This window comes from Panthera uncia, chromosome B1 (genome assembly GCF_023721935.1).
Source record: "Panthera uncia isolate 11264 chromosome B1, Puncia_PCG_1.0, whole genome shotgun sequence".
Lineage (NCBI taxonomy): Eukaryota > Metazoa > Chordata > Mammalia > Carnivora > Felidae > Panthera > Panthera uncia.
The window spans coordinates 4631952-4653033 of NC_064811.1; the positions used below are offsets into that span (position 1 = coordinate 4631952).

At 54.9% G+C, this 21082-nt stretch overlaps 1 protein-coding gene across 2 annotated transcripts in view; it reads left to right on the forward strand.

Moving 5' to 3' along the window:
• The first annotated feature begins 2977 nt into the window (after positions 1-2977).
• Positions 2978-21082, forward strand: part of JAKMIP1 (janus kinase and microtubule interacting protein 1) — a 111799-nt gene continuing 93694 nt past the window's right edge. For both annotated transcript variants that reach the window (XM_049630278.1, XM_049630279.1), the window contains exon 1: positions 2978-3070. The gene's annotated coding sequence lies outside the window, so the exon portion shown is untranslated. The remainder of the gene's footprint in view (positions 3071-21082) is intronic.

The window sequence follows — 21082 nt, forward strand, 5'->3', positions numbered from 1 at the left end:
GAGCATCCCTGTGCAGTGGGTGCCTGTGTCCGCGGGATCCCTGATGCAGCTGGCGGGGCCTGCCTTGCCCTTCTGTACTTGACCAGGCCTCCTTGAATCCGGTCACTCAAGGCCTTCCTCCAGAACTCCTGATGGCTCCCTTCCCACCGGAAGGTCAAGTCCAAACTCAGGACCTTCACACTGCTGTTCACTATCCCTGGAATATGCTCGCTTCCTCTTTGTCCAGCTAGCTGAGGCTCAGGGCTGACTTCCTCAGGGAAGGCTCCCGGACCTCAGACCACGCCAAGCTCCACAGGATGTGCTAGCTTCGCACCTTCCCCCCCTCCTTAGGAATGATCACAATTGTAGTTAATAATTCTGTGACTTACAATAACATCCTGGAACCTGAGAGGGTGGCCTTACTTGGGAAAAGGGTGATTAGATGTGATTAAGTTAAGGGTCTTGAGGTAGATAATCCTGGATTAACTCGGTAGGTCCTAAATCCACTGACAAGAATCTTCATAAAAGAGGAGATGGGGGGCACCTGGGTGGCTCAGTTCGTTGAGCGTCTGACTTCAGCTCAGGTCACCATCTCACGGTTTGTGAGTTCGAGCCCGCATCAGGCTCTCTGCTCGCAGCACAGAGTCCACTTGGGATCCTCTGTTCCCCTCTCTCTCTGCCCCTCCCCTTCTTATGCTCTCTCTCTCCCAAAAAGTTTTTAAAAAGAAGAGGCATGGACAGAGGAGGCAGCCACAGTCATGGGAAGCCACATTTGAGTGATGTGGCCACAAGCCCAGGAGCATCTGGAGGCCCCAGAAGCTGAAAAAGGCAGGAAAGAATTTCCCCTAACAGTTTCTGGACTAGGGACTTTTACCCTATAATATTATGAGAGCACACATTTCTGTTCTTTTAAGCCTCCTGGTCTGTGGTAATTTATTTTTATTTTTATTAAAAATCGTTTTGAGTTCATTTCTTTTATTTTGAGAGACAGAGCACAAGCAGGGGAGGGGCAGAGAGAAGGAGCGACAGAATCCCAAGCAGGCTCTGCACCATCAGCACAGCGCCTGATGCGGGGGCTCGAACTCACAAACTGTGAGATCGTGATCTGAGCCGAGATCAAGAGTCAGACGCTTAACCGAATGAGCCACCCAGGTGCCCCTGGTCTGTGGTAATTTATGATGGCGGCCTTCAGGAAGTAGCAGAGATCCATATATATTAGGTCATTTAATCCCCGCCCAAACCCACCGATTATCACTGTTTTAAGGTCCATTTTACAGACGAGGAAACTGAGGAAAGCCAAGGGTCAATCACTTGCCTAAGGTCACCAGCTAGTAAGTGGTCAAACCGGGATCCCTCCCCTGACCCCCAACAGCTTGGTCCCAGCAGAGGCAGGCTAGTGGGCACTGACTGCTCCCCGTCTGGAACGCAGCAGGAACCCCTCCCCCAAGACCCTCAAACGTGGACGGCCTGTCGAGGGGCTGGGAGCTCAGCACATCTTCGAGAGCGGCATCTCTGAGAAGAACGTTTGTCCTCTTGGTGAGCTGAAACCCGCCTCCCTGCGACTTGGAGGTCTGGGCTCACGAACTTTGAGTCTCAGGGTACCTGGAAGGCTGTTCTGGACAAGTTTGGACCCTTGGCTCCCACCTTGCTACCTGCTGTGGATCCTGGGACCCGGGGCCTCCTCATCCCTAGCGAGGAGAAAGTGGTGGTACCTGCCTCTCGGGTGGTCCGGAGGGGTGGTTCAGACACAGCAGATCAGCACACTTCAAATACGTAACTCTGACGTTGTCCCCACAGACCACTTTCCCTGGTGAGACGGCCTCAGGATAAACTCAAATCCTTTCCCGTAGCCAGAGACCCTACAGCCCTGGCCTCTACCCGTCTGGTCACCCTCCTCTTGGCCATTCATCTCACCTGTCTGTAGCCCGGAGACACCCCCCTCTTCTAGATTCTCAAATAAGCCACACTTTCCTGTGATCAAGGTGCTTTCTCATGCATATGTGAATGCTCCTGCCTTCCTTTTCTTTGCCAGAATATAAGCTCCCGGAGGGCAGGACCTTCTGTCTGTTCACTGCGGTATCCCTAGATCTTAATGGCTCCCTGGTACATAGTAGGTGCCCAATTAAATATTTGTGGAACGGAATTGAATGAATGGATCTTTGCCTCACGAAATCCTACCCTTCCTTCAAGCCTAGGCTGGACATCACATTATTCGTTCCACTATTTTTTGCTAACACGGGTTTGCCTCGCGATGAAGGCTGTCAGCTCTGGCGTGAGACTCCTGGCTCTGCCCCTGGCTAGCCGTGCCACCTTCAACACTTCCTTTCCTGGGACCCGGGACCCTGAGAGTTCCATGTGTACAAAGGCGCAGGTCGTGTCTTCCCTGACCGCCGATGGCCTTCGATGCCCACCGTCCCAGGTGAGGGCAGGGACGGGCTTCCCGGGGCCTTCAGCCCGAACTGGAGCTGGCAAGCCCCTCCCCAGGGCGGCTCCCACCCGCCCGGCGCCGCGGCCCTGCGCCTCGCCGGGCGCTCGGCCGCGGGACCCCGGCCCTTCCCCGGCGCGGGCCTCGGGGCCAAGTGCGCACGCTCAGGCCTCCCCGCACCTCCTCCGGCTGCCGCCGAACGGCTCCCGGCCTCGGCCCCGGGCGGGGGCGGGCGAGTGCCGCGCCTTCCCTCTGACTGGCAGGAGGACGGGCCAATCGGAGGGGCGGCCCGGGGAGGGGCGGGGCCGCGCCGCGAGCCGGGCGCCGGGTGGTCGCCCAAGCTGCAGCCGGGAGCGTGCGGCACGCGCCTGCCGGCTGCCCCGAGCGCGGTCACCGGCGCCGCCGCACCTCGCCCCTCGCCCCGCCGAGCCGCGCGCGCGTCTGCCCGTCTTCCCCCTTTGCTGCTTACGATTTTTCTTTCTTTCCTTTTTTTTTTTTTTTTTTTTTTTTTCACGCAGCCTTTTTCTGTTCCGTTTTGTCCTTTTTAAGGCGGGGGCGGCGGCAGCGTAAGCTCGGGGCGGGGAGGGGGCGGCCGGATGATGCGGCGCGGGGCTGCGCTGGCTACGTCCGCTGCTGCTGCCCGGCTCGGGCCTGAGCGCCGAGCAGGTGGGTACAGGTGCGCCGGGGGGGCGGGAGGCGCGCGCTGGCCAAAGGGGACCCGCGGACCCCACGAGCGAGGGGCGGACCCGGCGGCAGGGGACTCGGTGACCGGTGCCGCCCCGCCCAACGCCCACCTCCCCCTCCTCCAGCCCTCGCGCCCCTCCGGATCCCTTGACGCTCTCGCGTCTCACCTCCGTGGACCCCCACCCTTCCCATCCCCCATTCCCCCCCAAATCCCCCCGCAGCGTCTCTCTCCCAGCAGGAGAACTCTGCGTCGTCTCCCTCCGTAGGCCCCCTCCCCGTCCCGCCCCCAGTGCCTCTATCTCCCTCACGCCACCCCCATTTTCACGAGCCAAGGAGGGGGAGGGGGACCCACCGGCTGCCTCCAGGGAGTGGCGCGGGGGGGCGTGGCCGGCCGGTTCTCTCGGTGTCCTACCCACTGAGTAGGTCCGGGTACCCCCGGGTCCCGGCCGAGGTGGCACAGAGGTTGGAGGCCGGAGGCGGCGGGGTGGGGGGCGAGGCCGCCCTGCCTGCACCCCCGCCCCGCGCACAGCACCCGCCGCCTAGGCCCCTGCCACGCACACCCCCGCGCTGCTCCGCCCACGTGGGTTCGGGGAGGAGGCTGTAGCGCTGGGAAGAAAGGCTGGTACCCACCCTGCTGCCCCGCCGGCGCGCCCTGGGCGCACGCAGCCTCGGGAGATGGCGCAGAGGGATCGGCTCTGCGGGGCCGGGCACCTTGCCTGGGCGCGCTGCGTTCAAGCCCCGGCCTGTGGGCCTGCGTTAGTGCGCCGTGCCCTCGCCCCCAGCCCTCTGCCCCCCCCACTCCATCACTCCACCCTCCCTGCTTCGGGTTCTTGAGGAGCCGGCCTCCTCATCCCTGATAGAGGCAGCTTGCCAGGCTGGAGTCTTTTGCCATAGAAGCACCCCCCCTTCCCCACGACCTCCCCTCCCCACACACCGGAGTCTGCCTTTCTCCTGATGGCTTGGCCGGCCTGGGCTCTCCGCCAGCCTCTGCCTGGCTCTTTAGACTCCGGAGATACTGTGTCTAACCGCGGGTGCTCCGCCACCCCCACCCCTTCCACGCGCACTCACAGGCACACTGTCCTTGGCCTTTGCTTGTGCTGTTCCCTCTCTAGGAACGCCATTCCTTCAACTGGTCGGCTCCTTCTCTACCAAGGTCAGGGAGAACCCCTTGCCCCGCCTGAGGTTCCTTGTATGGCAGAGTGGGACACACTCTCGTCCTGTCTGATGGCTTCAGCCTGCCAGACCAGATTAGGAGATCTTGGAAGGGCAGGGGCAGCCTCAGCCCCTCATATGGGGCTCCGGGGCTCCCTGCCCCTGAGGGGGGCTCTCCCCACGAACTCTGTCTGACCTGCTGGTGTAGGGTGAGTCTGTGGGGGAGCTGGCTTCTCCTCCAGGACCTTGGGCAGAGCCCAGATGGACAAGGAGGAGGGGCAGGTTTGGGGATGGCATGGGTGGTCAGGACCCTTCTCAGATGCTTGTCCAGCAGGGCAACTTCTCGGATTGCTGCTGCTGAGAAAAGTCTTCCAGAAGGTGGGTGATTGCCAAGTGTTTGTTGCTGAGCTCTTGCACGTGGGTTGTAATGCTGAGCATCTCTGCAGAGCATGGGGGTAATTCTCATTTTCAGACTTTTCACGGTGAGAGGCCCCTCAGTGGGTCAGAGTGTGGGCCCAACAAACGCGATCATTGCCATTGTCCTCCTTGACAAACCATCCTGGCTCCCGCTGCCCCTGTGACCTCACCTGTTCCTCACATCCTGGCTTCCTTGGCCCTCCTCTCTCTCTCCCTGCCACGCCGTCTCAGCTAAGTGTGCCACCTCTGCGTTCCCCAGACAGGTCTTGACCCTTCGGCTTCTCCCCCTGTGCTGTGGTTTTGTTACTGTTGTTTTGGGGGGAGATGTTCCCCTCCCTTGTCTGCCTGGAGAACTCCTATTCATATGTTAAGGGCCAAGTCTCTGGGTCCTTCTTTGGGATGTTTCCTGACTTTGGCAGACAGATTGTGGGTTCTCTTATCTGTGCCCTTTTGGAACATATATCCGTGTGTGGTTTAATATTTGTGTAGCTTTTCCTTAAGCAGACCTTGCCCACCGGAGACTGGGGACACAGTGAGGTCTGAGGGGCAGCCCTGCTTTGAGGGGGGCTCCGCCTTCCAGGGGGGCAGTCACACCGTCATGGATACTGCCAGCGCCGTGAGAGGGACGGAGCTTGATGGTCTGTCCTCGGCCTGACCAGAAGGTTTCACGGTGAGGAGGCAGGAGGGAGGCCCCACCCTCTTAGGGTACAGGGTGGATTGGGGCCAGGAGGGGAGCAGAAGGAACAATTTTCTGAGGAAGGCATAAGCCAGCAGCCAGTGCCGCCCTTCCTCTCCACGGGCTCTGGAGCCAGACTGCCCCGGTGCCACGGCGGCCCCGCCCCTCACTCAGCTGCAGACCAGCAGGTGCCTCCCCGCCCTGGGCTTTGAAGCTAAAACGGGGTGCCTCCCTCAGAAAGATTGGGGATGACTGCACTTGTGTTCCAGTTTTCCTCGTTTGATCTCCTGAGGGTGTCTGAGCCCCCACAGGGCTTCTGAAGCGGGGTTCACCTTTGTCCTGTTCCTTATGGTCGTGTGATCCCGGGCAACAGGATTAACCTTTCTGGGTCTCCCATTTCCTGTCCAAATGGGGGCGGCGGTCTGTCTGGCTGGGTTGATGTGGGGATCAGAGTGCGGTCTCCGGGCGCGGGAACCACTGAAGTGGCCGTGATGATGAGGGAGTGTATGGTTAAAAAATGAATCTTTTGGTTTTGTCCCAAAGCGGCCACCCCAGTTAGAGGCCCTCCGCGTCCTTCCCTAGCTAACAACACCAGGCCAACGAGCTAAATAAATAGCCAATGCGTGGGAAAGACAGGCGGAGGGGGTGCGTGCGTGTTGGCTGCTGGGAGTTGTGCACATCTGTGTGAGAAGGTGTGAGAAGGTGCTGAGGGCTGCGGGCAGGAGTCCTGAGCTCACCGTGCGTGCAGAGAAGGCCACCCCCCTGGCCACCCTCCGTCATCCGAGCTTCTTTCCTGCTCAGTGGTTAAGCCGTGAAGGCACAGGGTGGGGTCATGGGGGCTGCACTGAGGACCGGCTCAGACCCTACTGGCTGTGCCACCTTGGGCAAGTCACTTAACCACTCTCTGCCCAGTTCCTTTCTCTGCGATGCTCACGTGAGGAATGTAGCTATGGTTGCTTAAGCTCCCACTCCTGCTGTGAGTTCTCTCCCCGAAGCTGCACAGAACCTCCCTAGGGTAAGGATTACGTGAGCACCTGACAGGCAGGGGCTGAGTCCGGAGGTGGGGGCGGAGGCGGAACTCACGGGGAGGAGGGGAGGGGTCCTGTGCTCCAGAACTCTGGTGTTGCTTCGTGGAACACGCTGATCCCTGTAATGGAAAGTCGACCTTCCCAGAAGGCCCGTGCGAGGAATCAGTGAGAGGAGGCTTCTCGGTGCCTTTAGTCGAAACAGGTTACCTTGAAGCCAGTAGCAGCCATTAGGGTTGCTGGGATCTGAGGCTCAGGAAGGGACCCCAGGGCGGGCCAGCAGTGGGACCTTGCTGGTCATTGTCATTTTAGCCCTGAACACGGTCAGAAAATGTTTCCCTTGCTCTTGCCTGTCTAAGGCCGGGTGGACAGCCCAGGGATCATGGGCCAGCGGGGAGGGGCAGGAACAAAGAGGGGGGCCTGAGGGCCTCGGGCTCTGGGGCAGGGGTGAAGAGCCCTTCCTGTAGGAGGGGGGAGGGGGAAGAACTTGCGGAGAGTGGCCAGGGCTGGTTCAGAAAGACTTGAAAGCAGTGGAGTGGGGGCAGGGCCTGGGGCTCAGAGGGGGGGAGCTCCCCGCCCCCCCCCCCCCCCCCCGCCTCCACTGGGCGGGGGGACCGAGGCTCTGCTCTTGCCTTCGGTATTAGTATTTATTTTTGGAACTGCCACAGGAAATATTTTACTTCTCATTCATCTGTAGAAATGAAATAAATGCCATTTTTCTTCATTGTAACAGTTAACATTTGTTAAGCACCTACCAAGTGCCAGAGTAAACGCTGGGGTGGGGGGGGGGCGGCAAGCTGTGGCCCATCAGCCCGCCGCCTGCTTCTGTAAATAAAGCTTTATTGGTACCCAGCCACACCCACTTGTGCACCTGCTGTCTGTGGCTGCTTTCCTGCTGTGCTGACAGGGTTACCTAGCTGGGGCAGTTACCCGTAAAGCCAGAGACAGTTACTGCCTGGCCCTTTGCGGCTGGAGTGTGCCACCCCCCTGGTCTGTGCTGTCCCTGATTTGAGTTCATTCAGTTCTGGACACAAGCCCAGAGGGAGGTACCTTGCGCCTCTCATTTTACGGATGGGTACAGCCTGTAGCCTGCCCAGGGTCACAGAGCTGGTACATGGGGGAGCAGGGATCTGCTCCCGAGCAGCCCACATTATTACTTTTTTGGGGGGGAGGGAATTTGTATTTTTTATTAGCTTCTAATTTGAATTTTACCACGTTTAGAGAATATGGTCTGTATACTATCGATTTTTAAATATTTATTGACAATTAAATTTTTTTTTTTTAAGTTTTTTTCTTTTGAGAGAGACAGAGACAGCACGTCAGCAGAGAAGGGGCAGAGAGAGAGGCAAAGAGAGAGAATTCCAAGTTGGCTTCAGGCTGTTGTCACAGAGCCTGATGTGGGGCTCGAACTCACAGAACTGTGAGATCATGACCTGAGCCAAAATCAAGAGTTGGACGGTTAACCAACTGAGCCACCTAGGCACCCCTCTTTTTTTTTTTTTTTTTAATTTTTAGTGCTTATTCATCTTAGAGAGACACACACACAGAGTGCAGTGGGGGAGGGGCAGCGAGAGAGGGAGACACAGAATCTGAAGCAGGCTCCAGGCTCCGAGCTGTCAGCACAGAGCCCAACGCAGGGCTCGAACCCACCGCAGGGCTCGAACCCACAGACCGTGAGATCATGACCTGAACGGAAGTCAGATGGTTAACCAACTGAGTCACCCAGGTGCCCCCTCCTTTTTTTTTTTTTAATTAATTAATTTAAATTCAAGTTAGTTAACATGCAGTGTAGTATTGGTTTCGGGAGCAACCTGGGACCTGATCATTTTTATAGGATCTTTGTGTTAAATATATATGTAATATTTTTAGTAACGGTTAACATATTAACGGTTAACATATTTCATAACCGGTCAGTGGCGTGGAGTATGTTCACACCGTTGTGCCACCATCACCACCCAAGTCCAGAACTTTCCCGTCCTCCCAGAGTGGCAGTCCACGTTCTTAACCATGACTCCATGCTGCCTTGTGGGAGTTTTGGAGGAAAAAACGCAAACGTCAGCGGCATCCTGACTTTGCACAGGAGGCTTTGGACGGAAGCTTTGCGTTTGAGCACTGGGTCTGCCATTTACCAGCTGATGGGGGATGAGGCACGTGAACTCCTCTGTACCCGCTACAACTCGGTGTCCTCATTTGTAAAGCGGGGACGCCCCCAGTCCCTGTCCCTGGAGATGGCGTGAGGAAATAAAGAGTCGAGGTGAAGGCCCAGCCTCGTGGGGTGGACAGTGGCAATGATGGGGCGCTACGTCTGTCCTCTCTGTGGCCCGTGGTGCCCCCTTTATCCTTTCCAGGTCCTGGAAGCATCCTCGGGTCCCATCACATGCCTTGAAGCCCCTCCTCCTGGACCTCAGAGGACCCAGATGCCGTGTGGATGAGGCCTCCCGCTGTCCCTTCTACCCCGTGGCCCAGACTTGGCTGGAGGGCCACCTTAGAGAATGAAAGAGGGTTCTGTGTGCGACCGTCCTGACTGCCCATGTGGCAGTAATGCCCTTGTGTGTGCCAGGTCAGGGGCCCCAGTGGCTCTGCCTCGGCTGCATTTTGATTTGGGAGTCCTGGACTGGCCCCTGGTCCCTTCGTCAGAGCTGCGGGGGGGGGGGGGGGTGTGGAGTGGGACATGTCACCGAGGGGGTTTTCTGCTTCCTTGGGAGGACAGGCAGCCTGTGAGGATCACAAGGTAGTAGGGGCTAGGAGAGGGCTGGCAATATTAGCTTGCTGAGACACGGGGACGCAGCCTGGCTTTCCTTTGTGTCTCCCCCTTTTGAAAAAGCGGGGCGGCCTTCACACAGCATAGGATTAGCCATTTTAAAGTGTCCCATCCAGTGGCATGTGATGCGTTCGCGAAGTTGTATAACCACCACCTGTATCTGGTTCCAAGACATTTTCGTGGCCTGCGGTGAAAGCCTTGTGCCCGCTAAGCGGTTCCTCCCCGCCGCCCCCTCCCTCAGCCCCTGGCAACCACCGGTCTGCCTTGCGTCTCTAGGGATTTGCCCATCCTGGACGTTTCGAGTGAATGGGATCCATGTGAATGTCCTCGAGGTTCATGCAGGTCGTAATGGGGGTGTCTGTGCTTCAGCACTTTTTATGGGTGAGTAGTATTTCATTGCGCGGACAGACTACATTTTATTCTCCATTCGTCTGTGGATGGATGTGTGGGTGGTTTCCGCTTGGTGCCTGGTGCGCCCAGCGTTTGAAACAAGGCTTCGAGTGTTAAGATGCTCTTCCGGGGGCCTTTGCTGCCCAGGTTGTGTTGTCATCTCTTACTGCCACTGTCGTCACTGACCCGCTCGGCGGATGCTCCTGGACAGACACTCCATGCTAGCGTGTGCTGGGAGCGGCCGGCCTGGACTTGATCTTGACCCGAGAATGTCTTGCTGGCTTCCCATTTTCCAAGCCGGGCTGTGGGAGTGCCCTGCGGCGGGAGGGGTGGCATGGGGGCCGCCTGAGTCGCCCCAGAGAGGCTGCTGACACGGCGCTGGGAGCCCGGGCACCTTTCTGTTGGTTCCTGGAACATGCTGGCTTCTTCCTGCCCAGAGGTTTTTGTGTACTGCTTGCCGTCTGGCATGCTCTTCCCTGCCCTCGCCAGAACGGTTTTCTGAGCCTCCACATCTTAGGTTAAATTTTCCCCTCCTCGGAGACGTCTTCCCTGTCCATCCCGGGTAGATGCCCGCCTCCCCTCTGCTATTTCCCCTCCCCGCACTCTGTTTTCTTCTGAAGTCATCACCATCTGAAGTGTTTTTTTCCTCATTTATGATCATCCCCTCATTTATGATCATTCCCTCCCCCCTCAATGAGCTGGGGGGGCGGGTAAGCACCACAGGACAAGAACCTTGCCTGACATGTTTATGCTCATCTTTCAACACAGGGTATTGGCACACAGTAGGTGCTCAGTAAATAATTGCCTGTTGCTTAGAGTCCGACGTATCTTAACTTCCTGATTCCAGGCATCAGGCTCTGTGTCCTAGAACACGTTTCTTCTGAGCATCACTTCCTTTCTTAGCCAACACGGAGACCATCCGGTGTCCCTACCTCTTGGGGTTGGTGTGAAGGTCAGAAATAACCTGTGCAGCCTTCCCAGAGCTGTGTTGGGCTGTGGTAGGCACTTGGCAACCCGTGCTGCTGTTGGTGGAAGTTGGAGACGTGGTCACGGTGATTGCGCAGGAGTCTCCCTATGCTGGGTGACCTGTACGCGTGCTTGCCCAGAGGTGGGCAGGGGACTCCTGGAGCCAGGCTCCCCGCCACTCGCCACTCAGAGCTGTTGAGCCCTGAAGTGTGGCTCCTCTGGACCGACCTGCTGGCGAGCGAAAACAGGTTTCTAAGACGTTGTGTCGGCGGAGGGTGTAAATGATCTCAGTAAAAAACTTTAACAGCCATCATGCATTGAAATGATACTATTCTGGATCTGTTGGGCCCAATGAAATGTATTATCAAAATTAGTCCCGTTTGTTTGTTTGTTTGTTTGTTTGTTTGTTTGTTTTTAAAGTGGCAACTAGAAAATTAAAAACTGCAGGTGGGGCTCACATGGCATTTCTTTGGGGACAATGCTGCTGTAGACCCTAATCTCCTTGAGGGCGGGGGCCAGGCTCAGGGTACCCTGCCTCTGCCTTCTCCGAAGTACATGTCCCTAGGCAAGTTAATTAAATTTTGTTGTGCTTCAGTTTCCTCCTCCTAAGCAAGCAGTCGGGTCTGATGACAAGCAGTGACAGTACACATTTGAGTGCTTCCTGTGTCTCCTGGGAAGGAGCGAGAGCCCCAGTAAGAGGAGGTGTGGCAAGGGCCCTGCCCACACCAGCCTTCACTCTGGGGAAGCAGAGACCCACGCAATCGAAATAGAACACGGACCCAGTCCCTGAGACCGATTGTCCCCCGAAGAATCCAAGGAAGAAGGCGCCGTGGACTTCATACTGCCACGAGAGCCGGGTCTCTGGTTGGGAGGATCTCCATCCGGGGATGGATCTCCGCCCAGCCTGGTCCATAGCAGGTTCTTCCTAACTGGCAGCCGAGGTGACTATTCTGGGACGGCTCAAGAGCATTGGGCCACTCTGCTAAGATGAACCTCCACTTGATGGCTCTGGCCTTTTTAATCCCAATGCATGTAATCACCACACCGGGATTTTGCTGCTGTTCTCTGAAGATTTTGCAACCTCACCTTTATTTTCCATGGCTCCTGAATGCAAGACTCTCATCCCAGCAGCTTACTCACGGCCAGCTCTGATTGGACAAGCACCTGATCGGCCAGCTCTGATTGGACGAGAGCAGCTGATCGGCCAGCTCTGATTGGACGAGAGCAGCTGATCGGCCAGCTCTGATTGGATGAGAGCAGCTGATCGATCAGCTCGGATTGGACAAGGGCAAGTGATCGGCCAGCTCTGGTTGGACGAGAGCAGCTGATCGGCCAGCTCTGATTGGATGAGAGAAGCCGATCAGCCAGTTGTGATTGGTTGAGGGCAGCTACTTCTCGGGGTGTGGCACAGCTGCCCTCCTGCTGTACATATTGCTTCTGCTCCATACCCCATCTCCATGGATTTTCTGCCAGACCTGGGAGGGAGAATGGATTTTGTCCCCAGTCCAGCCAGGAACCACTAGGGAGACCCCCGTACCCGTCACGAGGTGTGTGTGCTCCACATGGACAGATGCCCAGAAGAGCTTTGTTTCAGTTCTGCAGAGGTCTCCTAACGTTGTCCTCCTACTTGTCCACAGGCACCGCCGGCCTGCAGGTGCCTGGCATTGTATTGCCTTCTGGGCTGGGGGGTTGAGAGTGGAGACCCAGGGTAGGTGATGGAAGGCGCCAGTCTTCCTTTCCAGCCCCCACTGGGCCGGCACCACCTCAGTGCTGCGGAATGAGTGAATTACCTGAGGTTGCACAGGTAGAAATGGGAGTGGTGGGCCTGCTCTGGCTACTCCTACAGTTGCTGATTATATATGAAAAGTGTGCAGAGGCCTTATCTAGGCGTTCAGAGCTCGCGTGGATTGCCCCCAACTCAACTGCCGGTATTTACCCCAGTGGACTGCACCTACCCCCTAAGCACTGCTCTTTCTTCCAGATCCTTGTTTGCCAGCTCCCTCTGCCTGGAATGGCTCCCCATGGCCCGCCTGTGACCTCCGCTTGCTTCATGGCCTGGTGGGCCCGCCTGAATGTTTCTTCCTCCATTCTCCCCGGGCCCCCAGGAGAGACCTGTTTGCTTACTCTCCAAGTTCAGATTGAGTGAATGAAGTCACCGCGGTTGGATTAAGACAGGAACGGCCTGGAAGCAGAAAGAATGCACCAAAGGGGCTTCTGCTCATCCCAATTTTGCCAGCATGGCGTGGCCCGCTCCTGCCTCCCTCTCCTCCCACGCTTTCAGTAGGGCATGTGGCCAGCTACACCATCTGCCCACGGTTCCTGACTGAACCAGGCTTTTGCACAGGCTGTTCCCTCTGATCGATTTGCTCATTAGCTTTTCCTGTCCTCATCCACCCGGGGAACATCTTCCACTTGTGCTTGGGATCCATCATCAACCTTATTTCCTCCAGAAAACCTTCCCTGATGTACGTACCCTCTCCCCTTCCCCAGGCCAGGTCAGTCGTGTCCCTAGGGCTCCTGCTGCCCTAGGCATCCTTCTGTTACTGCCCTGGACATAGTATTGCAGCTGTCAGTGACTTATCTGACTCTTCCATTAGACAGAAGTCTCCAGAAAGTTCTGGGAGGCTTGAAATGCCATCTGATTCACAGTGGGATTCCCAGAACCTGGGTGGGGCACACAGTAGGCAGTCAATAGGTTTTTGGCCCTTAGTCTCACAGATCCCAGTAATGTCAGTGTTGGGAGTGGCCTCAGCAGGGAGGTGGTAGGCTCTCCTCTCTCTTGCTTGTGTTGGGTCCACTCGGCCCTTAACTAGCCTCACTCCACTCTCTGCAGCAGTCACCTCTAGTGACTACCCTGCGAACCTTAGATCCTGCAGAACTCGGGGCTGAGATACTCTAGTGGTTGTGTTAGCCCAGAGATGACACTGGGGAGCCTCTCTCACTTCTCCGGAAAGTCTCCTTCCCCTGCACGCAGGGCTTTCGCTGTCTTACAGTGCAGCCTGCTTTTGGTTTAGGACAACAAATATGTTAGAAAGCTGTTCTCCAGAGTCCAAAGCATCCTCTCATGTTTATTGAAAGCTGTATTTCTTGTTAAGTTGTCCCGGTCTCACCCTTTATCCCAAAGCCACGCCTCAGGATGCACTCAAGGAGGTGTGGCTTCTTTTAGGAAGTTGGCAGAACTGCTTCCTGGGTCAGGGCAGCTGGGTGAGGAAGCTCATTAAGTCGGGCAGTAATTGGGTTTCTGCAGCAAGCCCGGGGTGCTTCATGGCTTGGGACTAGGTGTTCTTTTTGTCAACCAGATACTTGATTTTGAACCAGGACCTGGATGCCTACAAATTGTGCCAAATCTGTTTAAGCCTTCTGGCAAATGGGTTCTTTAGTGACACTTGTCTCTCTCTGGAATGTGACAGTCACCCAGGATGAGCCCCATTTATGACAGCCTGGGCATTTTAGATCCCCTGAGACTTCTACAAGGGTAACTGAAAACAAATGCAAGACACTTCAGACCAAAGACACAAACAAGTTTTATGGCTGGGTAGGATATTGGAACTGGGGGGTGCTCCAGCAAGAAGATGGGAGGAGGGGTGCCAAGTGCCCCAAACCTCAGGTGTTGACAACATAGATTGGGGATTTGGGATCTCACAGTTCACAAGCTCCTGGGTTACAGCCTCCCTTCATGTTTGTTGGTGAACAGAGAGCTTAGTAGGTAAACTAAGAGGTCAAATGACCAGGAGGTTGGGGTGTAAGTTACTTAGGGCAGGATGTGGGCTGATCATTTCAGATGGGGTGTTCACTATGGCAGGTACAGAGGGACTTCTGCTCACTAGACCCTCGTTAGCATCCATGCCAGGCATCTGCAAGAACAATGCCACGGCATTTGAAAATACCCATGTTGTGGACTTGTGAATTCAACCATCCCTTCCCACTTTGGTTTGAAGCACTGAGCCATTACCACACTTGTAGTCGCTATGTGTCAGGAAGATGACTCCCAAAATATTGTGAATGGCCCCATCCCTTCTCCTTGTGGGCAGGTCAATTTGTAGCTTCAACTCCTCTGATTCAGGAAGTTGATAGTAGACATTTCTTTAGATGGTGTCCCGTGACTATTGGACAAATAATCGATGTGCTCCTGTCTGCTGGAACCAGAGAGAAGAAATCATGATTGTTTTGAAAATGAGCCATTTAAGAAACGGAAAATTGTCAGAGAGGTCATTTTGTTATCTGAATTAAAAATAATTAGCCCTTTGAAGTTCTTGCTCTACCTTTTATGCCAAACCCAGTGTCTGATTCACTTAATACAAGAGAATGCAGTAAAGGAGGAGCAGAGGAACCAAAAAGACACGAGATCTACAGAAAACAGTAAGTAAAATGGCAGACGTGAACTCAACTATACAAATAGTAATATTAAATGTGAATGGGTTAAACAATCCAATCAAAAGGCAAAGACTGTCAGAACATATAAAAAATGATCTAAAGATACACTGTCTACAGGAGACACATGTCTTTGGATTCAAAGATAAAATGGATTGAAAGTACAAGGATGAAGAAAGATCTGTCATGTGAAGAGCAAAACCATAAGACAGCTGGAGTGGCTGTACTGATATTATATAAGACAGACTTAAAAATAGAGATACGGAGGGACATTTTGTAATGGTAAATGGGTCAATCCATCAAGAAGATATAAACAATCACAAACATATATGCACCTAACAGAGCGTCAAAATCCATGAAGCAAAACCTGACCGAAATGAAAGGAGAAATAGATAATCCCACAAGACATAGTTGGATACTTAAATACTCCACTTTCAATAATGGATAGAACAACTGGATAGGAGATCGGCAAGGAAATCGAAAACTTGAGCAACCCTGCAAACCGACTAGGCCTACCAACACCATCAGAATGTGTATTCTCAAGTGTACATGGATCATTCTCTAGGACAGACCATAGGCTCAGCCATAAAACAGCCTCAATGCATTTAAAAGGATAGAAGAAATAATGCAACCTATGCTTTCTGACCACAAGGCAATGACGTTAGGAGGCAATACCAGCAAACAGTGCCTGGCCTGTAGCTGATGCTCTGCTCCCCTCTTGTCAGCCTGACATTCCAGACCTCCACTTGTCCTTCCCATCTCATCCTTCATCACTCTCAACACCTTTACTTCCTGGCCAGACCAAGCCACTGACTTCTCCAACCGCTGTGTCCAGCTTCCCTGTGTTTGCTCATGCTGCCCCACTTTCTGGAAACCTCATTCCACTGCCTTCCCCACCCCCATCCCATCTCCCAAGTTTGAATCCTGCTCTTCCTGCCTTCCACGAACATCTGCCTTAGCGAGCCACAGTGAGGAGGGTACATAAGGAACTGACCAGAGCGGTGGTTCTCTAAGTGGGGTCCTGGACCAGCAGCATCAGCATTACCTGGGGGCATTTTAGAAATGCACATCCTTGGGGCACCTGGGTGCCTCAGTCGGTTAAGCGTCCGACTTTAGCTCAGGTCATGATATCGCGGTTTGTGAGGTTGAGCCCCGTGTCGGGCTCTGTGCTGACAGCTCAGAGCCTGGAGCCTGCTTCGGATTCTGTGTCTCCCTCTCTCTCTGCCCCTCCCCCTGCTCATGCCCTGTCTCTCTCTCTCAAAAATAAATAATCATTTAAAAATGCACATTCACAGGCCCCACCCTGAGCTACCAGGTCAGAAACACTGGATTGGGGTCTGGCAGCCTGGCTTTTAACAAACACTGGGAAATTCTGACACTCCCTCCAGCCTGAGAACCAGGGCAGGAAGGGCTTGTCCCACTTATCCTGCAGTTACACAGTCTGTCTCTTGGGTCATCACTAAGTGTGGGGGGGGGGGGTCAGTCCTCCTGTCCTGCCGAATCTACATCTGAGCACAGGGACCCTTGTTTCCCAAGGGCAGTTCCTTAAGGGCGGTTCTTCTCTGCCCAGTAAGCACAGGCTCCAACTGGCGCTCAGAGCGAAGGGTGCTTGGTTTCCAGGGGTTTCTGGTGGGAGAAGGTGGATGTCCTGACCTTGCTCTACTGTACCTTCTCCCTCTTTGTGATGGATGTGTGATTTCCAGGAAAGACGGAAAGGGCAGAGTGTGAAAACCAGCCCTGAGCCGGGAGTCACAGGGCCCGGGCTTGCATTCTGCCCACCTACTGCCTGTAACGCCCTGCGGTGGTCCTTTCCCGAGGGTATATGTGGAGCGTCAGCCGCGTGCTGGGCACTTGGGTCCTGCTGTCTCAAAGCACACTGAGCAAGCACGATAATCATAGTTAATCACAGAACAATGCAGCAGCCTTACCTCCCTCTAGATCTGTTTTCCCATTTGTAAAATGAAATGTTTTCAAAGAAAAAAAAAATTTGTAGGGGCACCTGGGTGGCTCAGTGGGTTGAGCATCGGACTCTTGATTTCGGCTCAGATCGTGATCTCAGGGTAGTGAGATTGAGCCTTGTGTTGGGCCGTGTGCTGACAGCACAGAGCCTGCGTGGGATTCTCTCTAACTCCCCCCACCCCGGCCCTCCTCCACATTCGCACACATGTGCACACTCTCTCTCAAAATGCATAAAAACACTTACGTTTTTACAAACAGCTACACTGTAATGTGGTCAAATATACAAAGCAGGGCCATGACGGCTTATTACCGCATGCATTTTATGACCTTGAACTTAACAACTCTTACTGGTTCTAAGGTCAGTCCGTGAGAACAGGGAGGTTGATCCGGTGAAGATAGCTTTCAGAATGAAAAACTTGGGGTGACAGTTGTGGTCTTAGCAGCTGTGGCATCCTCGGCGTTGCCAGGCTTTTGTTGTGGTTGGGAAAACATTCTGTGTTTCGAGAAGCCTCATATGCCACATTGGCCATGGGTTAGGGTTTTGTCAGGAAGTTGCCTTGCGTTTGACCGGGGGTGATAGGAGAGGCCGTACAAAGGCCTGCACAGAGCCGAGTGTTCTCCTGGCAGCTCGGGTCCACGCAGCGGGTTAACATCTGGTGTGCAAGTCATTTGAGTTTGTGTGCTGTCTGTGTGGCTGAAAACGATCACACCTGAAAAGACAGAATCAAACACGCGTGGCTCCAGACCCCTGATCCCTGACCCCCGAGCGTCTTCGCGGGGCACCAGGGCTCCGTGGCACGGGGTGTGCGATCCAGGCCCCTGCCGTCACCTCCCAACCCCCTGACGTGCTGATAGTCCTGCTCTGTTTTAGACATTGGCCACCGTCGCTTCACAGGTGCCTGTGCCTTTGTGTTGTCATCTGGCCTGTGCGACTCATGTTTGGTTCTTTGTTGGGTCTTAGGCTCTGAGTGTCCCACGTGGCCCAGGCTGGGACCTGGGAAGGCGGAGCCCCGCCGAGCAGGAAGAAGAGTGTGTTAGGGCCAGCCCTCGCTTCACCTCGTCCCTGGGAGCAGACCCGGGGGGTCCAGTGCCCTCCTGGGAGGCTGTAGGTCCTGCCGGCCCACTGCTTCTGCATAAAGGCCTCGAGTTATCGGGTGTTTGGGAAGAACAACAACCACGCCAAGGAGGATGATATCTCCCTGAAGTGACACCTGGCTGTGTCACTCCTCTACTTAGCGGGCTCCCCATGGCCCAGGATGAAGTGCACGCTTCTTGTCATCACATCTGTGACCTCTCCTGATGCTCCTGCTTTTACCGGCTGTCTTAGCTCAGGCTGTCATAACAAAAATACTATAGAATGGGGGGCCCAAAACGATGGAAATGGAATTACTCCTGGTTCTGGAAGCTGGGAAGCCCAAGGTCAGGCTGCCAGTCATTTTTTTTTAATGTTTATTTAATTTATTTTTGAGAGAGAGAGTGAGAGAGAGAGAGAATGAGCAGGGGAGGGGCAGAGAGAGAGAGGGAGACACAGGATGCGAAGCAGGCCCCAGGCTCCGAGCTGTCAGCACAGAGCCCAACGCAGGGCTCGAACCCACGAACTGCGAGATCATGACCCGAGCTGAAGTCGGACGCTCAACCGACTGAGCCCCCCAGGTGCCCCAGGCTGCTGGTCAATTTTGATGTGAGCTCTCTTCCTGCCTTCTTACTGTGTGCTCGTGAGGGGGCAGGAGAGGGACAAAGCAAGCTCGCTTGTGTCTCTTCTTGTAAGGGCACTCATCCCATCTTGAGGTCCCCATCCCTTAAAGTCCCTAAAGGCCTCATCTCCAAATGCCAACACACTGGGGATTAGGGCTCCAACATACGAATTTGGTGGGACACAAGCAGTCTGTAACACTGATGCCTACCTTAGGGACCCTGTGCCTTCCCTGAGCTTGCCAGGCCCCCTTCCTTCCTCCTGACTCTCTACATCTGTGCCTTCTTCCTAGCACTGCCCTTCTGCTGCCTCTGGAGGTGGCCTCAGTCTCACGTCTTTGGGCGCCTTCCTGACCCCCAGGCCCCTGCACGTCTTTCTGTGACAGCCCTGACCACACTGTGGGGCTATCATCTTTCATAGTCTTCCTTGCTCACTGGCTGCAGCTCAGGACCCAGGTGGGGTCCGTGTTTGAGGCTTTGGTGCCCGGCCCGGGGCCAGCAAATGTGACACCTGATGAAGTCATCCTTGACCACCTTCCTCCCCGACTCAGCTGGCAGTCACCTGGCAGGGAGTAGCCCGACAGTAAGTACACCTTAATCCAAGCACCCCCCCCAACCCTGTAATTAGTGTCCCTCTTTGAGCCCCTGGTCTCTCTCTACCTGTTTCACCTCCCCCCCCCCACACACACACCCCACCGTCCCCTTCATTTCTAGAGTCACCTTCTTGAGAGAAGCCAGGACACAGGCTCTGCATCCCCTCCCTGCAGCTTTGGGCACACAGCAGGCACTTGGTAGGTGTCTGTTGAAGAGCGCCCCAGGCACAGCACACCACGTTGGGTGGCTGCTGTAGAAAGGATGTGGAAACCACAAACGAAATCGGCTTGAAAGTCACTGGTCGCCTCTGCTTGTTCCTGGCAGTGTGATTGCCTGTCAGCCCTGTGACTCATTTCAGCAGAGGTGGGACAGAGACGACCTGACAGCTGGGGCCTTTTCTGGGACTTCTTGAGGGCACTTTGCACCCCAGTAAAGAGGTGATTCCGAAATGGAGCAGGGGGTTTGCCAAAGGCCAGCAAGCGGCAGTTGAAAGAGCAAAGGTAGGGACTTGAGCAAATCCGTTACTCACTTGAGGTTGAACTTCTGTCTCCGCGAAATGAGGAGGATGACATGTGTCTGTCCGGGACCTTGTGAGTGCTGGGAGTATGTGTGTAAAGCACCTGATGCCAGGGGGCCGCAGCCTTCTCCCCCCAGGTGTGCAGAACAGCCAGGCTTAGCCCGCTGCTCCATCAGTGTGGTTCCTCTGGCCTTCCTTTGGACGAGGTGATGTCTGGGTCACCCTCGTGGCTCTAGCCTCAGGCTGGGACCCACGTAGCAGAGTGGGTAAGAGCATAGACACTGGAGCCAGACCACCTGCTCATCTTCCCACCCCTATTTGTTGGCTGAGTCACCTTGGCCGAGTAACCTCACCCCTTCCCGCTGGAATGCTAAAATGGGGACACTGATAGCACCATGTCTTAGGGCTGCGGAGTAGTAGATAATTTGGAAAGGCTGGGAAAGTTTCTGGCACGCCGTGACGGCCTCATGAGCGGGGACTGTAGTTATTAGCACTTGGTGCATGTTTGTTGAATTGTGTTGAGTTCTGTCTGCCAGGAGAGGATGTGGGTGTTGCCACGATGCTTTACTTTTCTTAAAGCCCGGGTATCAGTTCCCATTGCTTGTCCCCACCTCAGATTTTTCTCTCCCGTTCAGCATTTGTAAGGTTCTACAGTGAAAAGTTAAAGAAAACAGAAAGGTCCACACGTGCAGAATGTTCTACAGGAAGTTTCCTCATGTTCTTGTAAATGCTGATAAAAACTCTCAAACCCGCTCTTTGATGGGAGTTTTGCTACGTGGGTTTTGAATGGGAGTAGCAATTTTATCGGGCATATGTTTGTGTTTGTGGGCGTGTCTGGTGGGAAAGTGAAGTCGGTGGCTTTCTGTTGCTACTGGAAGCTTTTCATGGACTGGACTATTTGGAAACTAGCTTTATGGAAGCGCTGAGGCTAATTCAGCGGTATTTAATTTGCTGTCAATATGCTTTGCTCTGGGAGGGTGATGGCACAGTGAGCCTGGCTGTTCCTCCCTAAAAATGTGCTTGGGTGCCTTCTGAGACTGTGCCTGGCACGGTACTAACTCCTGGGGGTAGAAAGCAAACCGACACACTTCCTTGGGCAGCTGGGAAGTGGCCTCAGAGGCAGACGGACGTGGGTTCGAGTCCTGACTCTGCCACTCACACGCTGCGAAGACGGGGCAAGTGAGTTCACCTCTTTGAGCCTCAGTTTCCTCATCTGCCAAACGGGGATGACCCTGTTACATGTTTCACAGGTTTTGAGGCTGGGTTGAGATGGGCACGCCCAGCACGTTGCCTGGCCGCGAGTGGGCTCTTAGAAAGGGCCGCTCTTGTCTTAGTTGCTGCTTGGGGCTGGGGGCAGCAGTGATGTTCTGAGAGACCCAGGCCCCCTGACCTGGGGCTGCCCCCTGGGCCACTTCCTTTCCTTTGCTCTCCACCTGGCAGAACGGGCAGGGTCACTGTTTGCAGAGGAGATGCC